Genomic DNA, 11421 nt, shown 5'->3' with positions numbered 1-11421 from the left:
GATCAGCTGAAGCAGCTGGTGGAGCTGCACAGGGTGGCCGAACTAGCCATGAAGGATTTGACAATCCGGCTATGGCCAACCGAAGCTATGCTTGACAGCTACTTCGGACTCGTGAGGCGTCTGGTGATACGTCTCCAACGTATCTATAATTTTTGATTGCTCCATTCTATATTATCTACTGTTTTGGACATTATTGGGCTTTATTATTCAGTTTTATATTATTTTTGGGACTAACCTATTAACCGGAGGCCCAGCCCAGAATTGTTGTTTTTTGCCTATTTCAGAGTTTCGCAGAAAAGGAATATCAAACGGAGTGCAAACGGAATGAAACCTTCGGGAACGTGATTTTCAGAACGAACAAGATCTAGGAGACTTGGACCCTACGTCAAGAAATAAAGGAGGAGGCCACGAGGTAGGAGGGCACGCCTACCCCCCAGGGCGCGCCCTCCACCCTCGTGGGCCCCCTGTTGCTCCACCGACGTACTCCTTCCTCCTATATATACCTATGTACCCCCAAACGATCAGATACGGAGCCAAAAACCTAATTCCACCGCCGCAACCTTCTGTACCCACGAGATCCCATCTTGGGGCCTGTTCCGGAGCTCCGCCGGAGGGGGCATCGATCACGGAGGGCTTCTACATCATCACCATAGCCCCTCCGATGAAGTGTGAGTAGTTTACCTCAGACCTTCGGGTCCATAGTTATTAGCTAGATGGCTTCTTCTCTCTTTTTGGATCTCAATACAATGTTCTCCCCCTCTCTCGTGGAGATCTATTCGATGTAATCTTCTTTTGCGGTGTGTTTGTTGAGACCGATGAATTGTGGGTTTATGATCAAGTTTATCTATGAACAATATTTGAATCTTCTCTGAATTCTTTTATGTATGATTGGTTATCTTTGCAAGTCTCTTCGAATTATCAGTTTGGTTTGGCCTACTAGATTGATCTTTCTTGCAATGGGAGAAGTGCTTAGCTTTGGGTTCAATCTTGCGGTGTCCTTTCCCAGTGACAGTAGGGGCAGCAAGGCACGTATTGTATTGTTGCCATCGAGGATAACAAGATGGGGTTTTTATCATATTGCATGAATTTATCCCTCTACATCATGTCATCTTGCTTAAGGCATTACTCTATTTTTATGAACTTAATACTCTAGATGCATGCTGGATAGCGGTCGATGAGTGGAGTAATAGTAGTAGATGCAGGCAGGAGTCGGTCTACTTGTCTCGGACGTGATGCCTATATACATGATCATACCTAGATATTCTCATAACTATGCTCAATTCTGTCAATTGCTCAACAGTAATTTGTTCACCCATCGTAAAATACTTATGCTCTCGAGAGAAGCCACTAGTGAAACCTATGGCCCCCGGGTCTATCTTCATCATATTAATCTTCCAATACTTAGTTATTTCCTTTGCTTTTTACTTTGCTTTTATTTTACTTTGCATCTTTATCACAAAAATACCAAAAATATTATCCTATCATATCTATCAGATCTCACTCTCGTAAGTGGCCGTGTAGGGATTGACAACCCCTTATCGCGTTGGTTGCGAGGATTTATTTGTTTTGTGTAGGTGCGAGGGACTCGCGCGTAGCCTCCTACTGGATTGATACCTTGGTTCTCAAAAACTGAGGGAAATACTTACGCTACTTTGCTGCATCACCCTTTCCTCTTCAAGGGAAAACCAACGCAGTGCTCAAGAGGTAGCAAGAAGGATTTCTGGCGCCGTTGCCGGGGAGGTCTACGCAAAAGTCAACATACCAAGTACCCATCACAATCCCTTATCTCCCGCATTACATTATTTGCCATTTGCCTCTCGTTTTCCTCTCCCCCACTTCACCCTTGCCGTTTTATTCGCCCTCTCTTTTCCGTTTGCCTTTTTCGCTTGCTTTTTGTTTGCTCATGTGTTGGATTGCTTGTTTGTCACGATGGCTAAAGATAATACCAAATTATGTGACTTTACCAATACCAACAATAATGATTTCCTTAGCACTCCGATTGCTCCTCTTACCAATACTGAATCTTGTGAAATCAATGCTGCTTTGTTGAATCTTGTCATGAAAGATCAATTCGCCGGCCTTCCTAGTGAAGATGCCGCTACTCATCTAAACAGCTTCGTTGATTAGTGTGATATGCAAAGGAAGAAAGATGTGGACAATGATATTGTTAAATTGAAGCTATTTCCTTTTTCGCTTAGAGGTCGTGCTAAAGCTTGGTTTTCGTCTTTGCCTAAAAATAGTATTGATTCTTGGAATAAGTGCAAAGATGCTTTTATCTCTAAGTATTTTCCTCCCGCTAAGATCATCTCTCTTAGAAACGATATTATGAATTTTAAGCAACTTGATCATGAACATGTTGCACAAGCTTGGGAGAGGATGAAATTAATGATACGTAATTGCCCTACTCATGGTTTGAATTTGTGGATGATTATACAAATTTTTATGCCGGATTGAATTTTGCTTCTAGAAATCTTTTAGATTCGGCCGCGGGAGGCACTTTTATGGAAATCACTTTAGGAGAAGCTACTAAACTCCTAGATAATATTATGGTTAATTATTCTCAATGACACACTGAAAGATCTACTAATAAAAAGTGAATGCGATAGAAGAAATTAATGTTTTGAGTGGAAAGATGGATGAACGTATGAAATTATTTGCTACTAAGAGTGTTTCTTCTGATCCTAATGATATGCCTTTGTCTACTTTGATTGAGAATAATAATGAATCTATGGATGTGAATTTTGTTGGTAGGAATAATTTTGGTAACAACGCGTATAGAGGAAACTTTAATCCTAGGCCTTATCCTAGCAATTCCTCTAATAATTATGGTAATTCCTACAACAACTCTTATAGAAATTCTAATAAGATGCCCTCTGAATTTGAGACTAGTGTTAAAGAGTTTATGAATTCACAAAAGAATTTCAATGCTTTGCTTGAAGAAAAAATGCTTAAAGTTGATGAATTGGCTAGGAACGTTGATAGAATTTCTCGTGATGTTGATTCTTTAAAACCGAGATCTATTCCTCCTAAGCATGATATCAATGAGTCTCTCAAAGCCATGAGAATTTCCATTGATGAGTGCAAAGAAATAACCGCTAGGATGCGTGCTAAGAAAGATTGCTTTTATAAAAGCGTGTTCTTCAAATTTCTATGAAAGTAAAGATGAAGATCTAAAAGTTATTGATGTGTCCCCTATTAAATCCTTGTTTTGCAATATGAATCTTGATAATGATGGGACTGAATATGATCCACCTTTACCTAGAAGGCGTTCCAAATATTCGGAGTTTTTAGATCTTGATGCTAAAATTGATAAAAGTGGGATTGCAGAAATCAAAACATTAGATCTTAATAAACCCACTATTTTAGATTTCAAGGAATTTAATTATGATAATTGCTCTTTGATAGATTGTATTTCCTTGTTGCAATCCGTGCTAAATTCTCCTCATGCTTATAGTCAAAATAAAGCTTTTACCAAACATATCGTTGATGCCTTGATGCAATCTTATGAAGAAAAACTTGAGTTGGAAGTTTCTAGTCCTAGAAAACTTTATGATGAGTGGGAACCTACTATTAAAATTAAGATTAAGGATCATGAGTTCTATGCTTTATGTGATTTGGGTGCTAGTGTTTCCACTATTCCCAAAATTTTGTGCGATTTGCTAGATTTCCGTGGTTTTGATGATTGCTTTCTAAACTTGCACCTTGCGGATTCCACTATTAAGAAACCTATGGGAAGAATTAATGATGTTCTTATTATTGGAAATAGGAACTATATGCCCGTAGATTTTATCGTTCTTGACATAGATTGCAATCCTTCATGTCCTATTATTCTTGGTAGACCTTTCCTTAGAACGATTAGTGCAATTATTGATATGAAGGAAGGGAATATTAGATTCCAATTTCCATTAAAGAAAGGCATGGAACACTTCCCTAGGAAGAAAATAAAATTACCATATGAATCTATCACGAGGGCCACTTATGGATTGCCTACCAAAGATGGCAATACGTAGATCTATCCTTGCTTTTATGCCTAGCTAGGGGCGTTAAACGATAGCGCTTGTTGGGAGGCAACCCAATTTTATTTTTAGTTTTTGCTTTTTGCTTCTGTTTAGGAATAAATATTTGTTCTAGCCTCTGGTTAGATGTGTTTTTATGTTTTAATTAGTGTTTGTGCCAAGTTAAACCTATAGGATCTTCTTGGATGATAGTTATTTGATCTTGCTGTAATTTCCAGAAACTTTCTGTTCACGAAAACAATTGTTAAAAATCACCAGAACGTGATAAAATCTTGGTTACAATTGCTGCTGATCAATAAACAAATTGTCTAGGTCGTCCTATTTTGGCTGATTTTTTGGAGTTCCAGAAGTTTGCGTTAGTTACAGATTACTACAGACTGTTCTGTTTTTGACAGATTCTGTTTTTCGTGTGTTGTTTGCTTATTTTGATGAATCTATGGCTAGTAAAATAGTTTATAAACCATAGAGAAGTTGGAATACAGTAGGTTTAACACCAATATAAATAAAGAATGAGTTCATTACAGTACCTTGAAGTGGTCTTTTGTTTTCTTTCACTAACGGAGCTCACGAGATTTTCTGTTGAGTTTTGTGTTGTGAAGTTTTCAAGTTTTGGGTGAAAGATTAGATGGATTATGGAACAAGGAGTGGCAAGAGCCTAAGCTTGGGGATGCCCATGGCACCCCCAAGATAATCTAAGGACACCAAAAAGCCAAAGCTTGGGGATGCCCCGGAAGGCATCCCCTCTTTCGTCTACTTCCATCGGTAACTTTACTTGGAGCTATATTTTTATTCACCACATGATATGTGTTTTGCTTGGAGCGTCTTGTATGATTTGAGTCTTTGCTTTTTAGTTTACCACAATCATCCTTGCTGTACACACCTTTTGAGAGAGCCATACATGATTTGGAATTTGTTAGAATACTCTATGTGCTTCGCTTATATCTTTTGAGTTATATAGTTTTGCTCTAGTGCTTCACTTATATCTTTTAGAGCACGGTGGTGGATTTGTTTTATAGAAACTATTGATCTCTCATGCTTCACTTAGATTATTTTGAGAGTCTTAAATAGCATGGTAATTTGCTTAAATAATCCTAATATGCTTGGTATTCAAGATTAGTAAAAACTTTCTTATGAGTGTGTTGAATACTAAGAAAAGTTTGATGCTTGATAATTGTTTTGAGATATAAAGATGGTGATATTAGAGTCATGCTAGTTGAGTAGTTGTGAATTTGAGAGATACTTGTGTTAAAGTTTGTGATTCCCGTAGCATGCACGTATGGTGAACCGTTATGTGATGAAGTCGGAGCATAATTTATTTATTGATTGTCTTCCTTATGAGTGGCGGTCGGGGACGAGCGGTGGTCTTTTCCTACCAATCTATCCCCCTAGGAGCATGCGCGTAATACTTTGCTTTGATAACTTGTAGATTTTTGCAATAAGTATATGAGTTCTTTATGACTAATGTTGAGTCCATGGATTATACGCACCCTTCTTCCTTCCACCATTGCTAGCCTCTCTAATACCGCGCACTTTTCGCCGGTATCATACACCCACCATAAACCTTCCTCAAAACAGCCACCATACCTACCTATCATGGCATTTCCATAGCCATTCCGAGATATATTGCCATGCAACTTTCCACCGTTCCGTTTATTATGACACGCTCCATCATTGTCATATTGCTTTGCATGATCATGTAGTTGACATCGTATTTGTGGCAAAGCCACCGTTCATAATTCTTTCATACATGTCACTCTTGATTCATTGCATATCCCGGTACACCGCCGGAGGCATTCATATAGAGTCATATTTTGTTCTAAGTATCGAGTTGTAATTGTTGAGTTGTAAGAAAATAAAAGTGTGATGATCATCATTTTTAGAGCATTGTCCCAAGTGAGGAAAAGGATGATGGAGACTATGATTCCCCCACAAGTCGGGATGAGACTCCGGACGAAAAAAAAGAGGCCATAAAAAAGAGAAAAGGCCCAAATAAAAAAATGAGAGAAAAAGAGAGAAGGGACAATGTTACTATCCTTTTACCACACTTGTGCTTCAAAGTAGCACCATGATCTTCATGATAGAGAGTCTCTCATTTTGTCACGTTCATATACTAGTGGGAATTTTTCATTATAGAACTTGGCTTGTATATTCCAATGATGGGCTTCCTCAAAATGCCCTAGGTCTTCGTGAGCAAGCGAGTTGGATGCACACCCACTTAGTTTCTTTTGTTGAGCTTTCATATACTTATAGCTCTAGTGCATCCGTTGCATGGCAATCCCTACTCACTCACATTGATATCTATTGATGGGCATCTCCATAGCCCGTTGATACGCCTAGTTGATGTGAGACTATCTTCTCCCTTTTTGTCTTCTCCACAACCACCATTCTATTCCACATATAGTGCTATGTCCATGGCTCACGCTCATGTATTGCGTGAAGATTGAAAAAGTTTGAGAATGTCAAAAGTATGAAACAATTGCTTGGCTTGTCATCGGGGTTGTGCATGATTTAAATACTTTGTGTGGTGAAGATAGAGCATAGCCAGACTATATGATTTTGTAGGGATAACTTTCTTTGGCCATGTTATTTTGAGAAGACATAATTGCTTTGTTAGTATGCTTGAAGTATTATTATTTTTATGTCAATATTAAACTTTTGTCTTGAATCTTTCGGATCTGAATATTCATACCACAATTAAGAAGAATTACATTGAAATTATGCCAAGTAGCACTCCGCATCAAAAATTCTGTTTTTATCATTTACCTACTCGAGGACGAGCAGGAATTAAGCTTGGGGATGCTTGATACGTCTCCAACGTATCTATAATTTTTGATTGCTCCATGCTATATTATCTACTGTTTTGGACATTATTGGGCTTTATTATTCACTTTTATATTATTTTTGGGACTAACCTATTAACCGGAGGCCCAGCCCAGAATTGTTGTTTTTTGCCTATTTCAGAGTTTCGCAGAAAAGGAATATCAAATGGAGTCCAAACGGAATGAAACCTTCGGGAACATGATTTTCAGAAAGAACAAGATCCAGGAGACTTGGACCCTACGTCAAGAAATAAAGGAGGAGGCCACGAGGTAGGGGGGCGTGCCTACCCCCCAGGGCGCGCCCTCCACCCTCGTGGGCCCCCTGTTGCTCCACCGACGTACTCCTTCCTCCTATATATACCTACGTACCCCCAAACGATCAGATACGGAGCCAAAAACCTAATTCCACCGCCGCAACCTTCTGTACCCACGAGATCCCATCTTGGGGCCTGTTCCGGAGCTCCGCCGGAGGGGGCATCGATCACGGAGGGCTTCTACATCATCACCATAGCCCCTCCGATGAAGTGTGAGTAGTTTACCTCAGACCTTCGGGTCCATAGTTATTAGCTAGATGGCTTCTTCTCTCTTTTTGGATCTCAATACAATGTTCTCCCCCTCTCTCGTGGAGATCTATTCGATGTAATCTTCTTTTGCGGTGTGTTTGTTGAGACCGATGAATTGTGGGTTTATGATCAAGTTTATCTATGAACAATATTTGAATCTTCTCTGAATTCTTTTATGTATGATTGGTTATCTTTGCAAGTCTCTTCGAATTATCAGTTTGGTTTGGCCTACTAGATTGATCTTTCTTGCAATGGGAGAAGTGCTTAGCTTTGGGTTCAATCTTGCGGTGTCCTTTCCCAGTGACAGTAGGGGCAGCAATGCACGTATTGTATTGTTGCCATCGAGGATAACAAGATGGGTTTTTTTATCATATTGCATGAATTTATCCCTCTACATCATGTCATCTTGCTTAAGGCGTTACTCTGTTTTTATGAACTTAATACTCTAGATGCATGCTGGATAGCGGTCGATGAGTGGAGTAATAGTAGTAGATGCAGGCAGGAGTCGGTCTACTTGTCTCGGACGTGATGCCTATATACATGATCATACCTAGATATTGTCATAACTATGCTCAATTCTGTCAATTGCTCAACAGTAATTTGTTCACCCACCGTAAAATACTTATGCTCTCGAGAGAAGCCACTAGTGAAACCTATGGCCCCCGGGTCTATCTTCATCATATTAATCTTCCAATACTTAGTTATTTCCTTTGCTTTTATTTTACTTTGCATCTTTATCACAAAAATACCAAAAATATTATCCTATCATATCTATCAGATCTCACTCTCGTAAGTGGCCGTGTAGGGATTGACAATCCCTTATCGCGTTGGTTGCGAGGATTTATTTGTTTTGTGTAGGTGCGAGGGACTCGCGCGTAGCCTCCTACTGGATTGATACCTTGGTTCTCAAAAACTGAGGGAAATACTTACGCTACTTTGCTGCATCACCCTTTCCTCTTCAAGGGAAAACCAACGCAGTTCTCAAGAGGTAGCATCTGGTGGAGGCCTGTCCGCGGCTGGACATCATCAAGCGCTCCGCCTGTATTGAAGGTGCCCGTATGGCCTTCGCTCGCTGCAAGATCTGGTGGGCGAAGATGAACGCTGTTGAAGTTGCCAGCGGGCCGCCGGAGGGCAAGGAGCACCGCACGCCCGAGCGATATTTCGCGGATGTCGTAGAGGGGTCTCGACTCGTGGCGGGGCAATGTTCGTAGGACATTGTATTTGAATAAATGTATTCATGTTGCCTTTGCCTTGTATTATGGGAACAAAGCCGGTGTTTGTAAAATATTTTGATTATGCTTTGAATTGTTTCCTCCTGTGCGGCCATGTTATTTGTAATCTGAGGGTTGGCCAGTCGTCGGCTTCTGCCCTCGTGTAGATAGTACGGAGGTGTTCGGGATGGATTCTAAACAATCTTTATCCAATTATATGGTCCTTTGGAGGAGTTGTTTAGCGCAACGAACAAGGCAATCAGACTGTACGGCTTATAATTAAGCAAGTGCGCAGCCCCTGGTCCAATCCAGGGTGCTGTCAGCATCTGATCGAGAAGTGCCGATCCTTCGCACGACGCGGAAAATATCTCCAACGATTTTGTGACCCTCGAGCAGCTGACCGGCTCTCGCCGTATCATGACAGTCAGTTTTCGGCTTTCTCTACAGAGGTGCTCATCCGGTCAAGGCCAGGGCACAATCGCAGTAGTTCTCCCTTTACTACCCTAGCCGATAGAGCGGAACGTAGGGTAGCAAGCACAGGAGCCGGGCAACCCAACTATTGACCGAAGACATGATTCGGAGCCAATGCATATAATGCTGAATTCGGGGTGCCGAACTTATAAATAAGAAGTGTTCGGACTGTACTGCCGTATTGTGGGGCGGCAGGTAGCCCTTGGTGAAAAACGCAAAAGAGTGTCGATGCAGCAAATAAGCAGATCGAAATAAAACGAAGTAAGAAGCGAAAACCACAGGAACAGGGCCATGAACCATTTTTATTATAACTGGATGGATACGTCAAGGCGTATCTTGTACAGATGGTGCGAGAAGTATCCGCTATTTAACATGCCGGAATCAATAGGGCGCAGCGTGCGGGTCTTAAGAAATAAGTATGAATATCGTCAAGAAGGACATATAAAGGTTACCCTACACACATGTGCTGCTTGCATCCGTTGTATGCCAATCCTCATAAAGGACCTGTGATCAAGCCCGCAGAAAAAGGTGCCTGAAACAAGAAAAGGAAGTGAAGGTATTTGTGTCCGGGGTCGGTCTGATCGAACTGTAGACCCCGGGTTATCTTGTGCCTCCGTCGACATCCATGGAATTTTGAGTGTGTAATTGTGTACGCGTGGTACAAATGCCACTACCTCATTGGGGCTGGGACGGAGGCCGAATTGCTAGTCGAGCTCTTGACGAGCGGCACTGTCCTGTTGTAGTGTAGTCCGGACCCTCTTGATGGTGTCCAGGGGCTCGGCGGCTGGATTATGATGCTGCTTGAGAAGGCCGCTTTGTACTTCTGCTGCTAGGGCGGCGGTGTGCTCCTCTGTTCGGAGGGAGCGTTCCATATTGCCATTGACTGTTATGACGCCGCGTGGACCGGGCATGTTGAGCTTGAGATAAGCATAGTGTGGCACTGCGTTGAATCTAGCAAACGCAGTTCGTCCGAGCAGTGCGTGGTAGCCACTGCGGAAGGGGACGGTATCGAAGATTAATTCTTCGCTTCGGAAGTTGTCCGGAGAACCGAAGACCACCTCCAGCGTGATTGAGCCCATGCAGCGGGCCTCTACGCCTGGTATGACTCCTTTAAAGGTGGTCTTTGTTGGTTTGATTCGTGAGGGATTAATGCCCATCTTCCGTACTGTATCCTGGTACAGCAGGTTGAGGCTGCTTCCACCATCCATCAGGACTCGTGTTAGGTGGAATCCGTCGATGATTGGGTCCAGGACCAGTGCGGCCGAACCGCCATGGCGGATACTAGTCGGATGATCTCGACGATCGAAGGTGATCGGAAATGACGACCACGGATTGAACTTTGGGGCGACTGGCTCTACCGCATAGACGTCCCTGAGTGCCTGTTTGCATTCCTTTCTGGGGATGTGCGTGGCGTATATCATGTTCACCATTTTGACTTGGGGGGGGGGGATTTCTTTTGCCCCCCGGTGTTTGGCTGCCGGGGCTCCTCATCCTCGTCCTCACTTTGTGATCCCTTTTATTTGTTTTCGGCATTTAACTTGCCGGCCTGCTTGAAGACCCAACAATCTCTGTTGGTATGATTGGCTTGCTTATCCGGGGAGTCGTGAATTTGGCATAGACGATCGAGTATGCGGTCCAGGCTGGAAGGTCCTTCGTTGTTTCTTTTGTAGGGTTTCTTCCGTTGGCCGGACTTGGAGCCACTGAATCCGGCGTTGACTGTGGTGTCATCGGTGTTGTCGCCATTGCTTCGGTGTTTGTGTCTATTGCGCCGGAGCTTGCCGGTGCTATTCTTGGCCTCGGTGGGGCCTGCCTTGCTGGCTGTGTTTTTGCTACGAGCCAGCCAGCTGTTCTCACCCTCGCAAAAGCGGGTCATGAGTGCCGTAAGGGCTGCCATAGACTTTGGCTTTTCTTGGCCGAGGTGGCGTGCTAGCCATTCGTCACGGATGCTGTGTTTGAAGGCTGCTAGGGCCTCGGCATCCGGGCAGTCAACGATCTGGTTCTTTTTGGTTAGGAACCTAGTCCAGAATTTTCTGGCTGATTCTCCAGGTTGTTGAACTATGTGGCTTAGGTCATCGGCATTGGGTGGCCGGACATATGTACCTTGGAACTTATCGAGGAAGGCCTCTTCCAAGTCCTCCCAGCTACCGATGGAGTTTTCAGGCAAACTGTTTAACCAGTGCCGAGCTGGTCCTTTGAGTTTTAATGGGAGGTATTTGATGGAGTGGAGGTCATCTCCTCGGGCCATGTGGATGTGGAGAATAAAATCTTTGATCCACACTGCTGGATCAGTTGTCCCGTCGTATGATTCGATATTGACGGTCTTAAACCCCTCGGGGAATTC

Source organism: Triticum aestivum, chromosome 2D, assembly GCF_018294505.1.
Source record: "Triticum aestivum cultivar Chinese Spring chromosome 2D, IWGSC CS RefSeq v2.1, whole genome shotgun sequence".
Lineage (NCBI taxonomy): Eukaryota > Viridiplantae > Streptophyta > Magnoliopsida > Poales > Poaceae > Triticum > Triticum aestivum.
Note: the sequence above shows the minus strand (reverse complement) of the source record.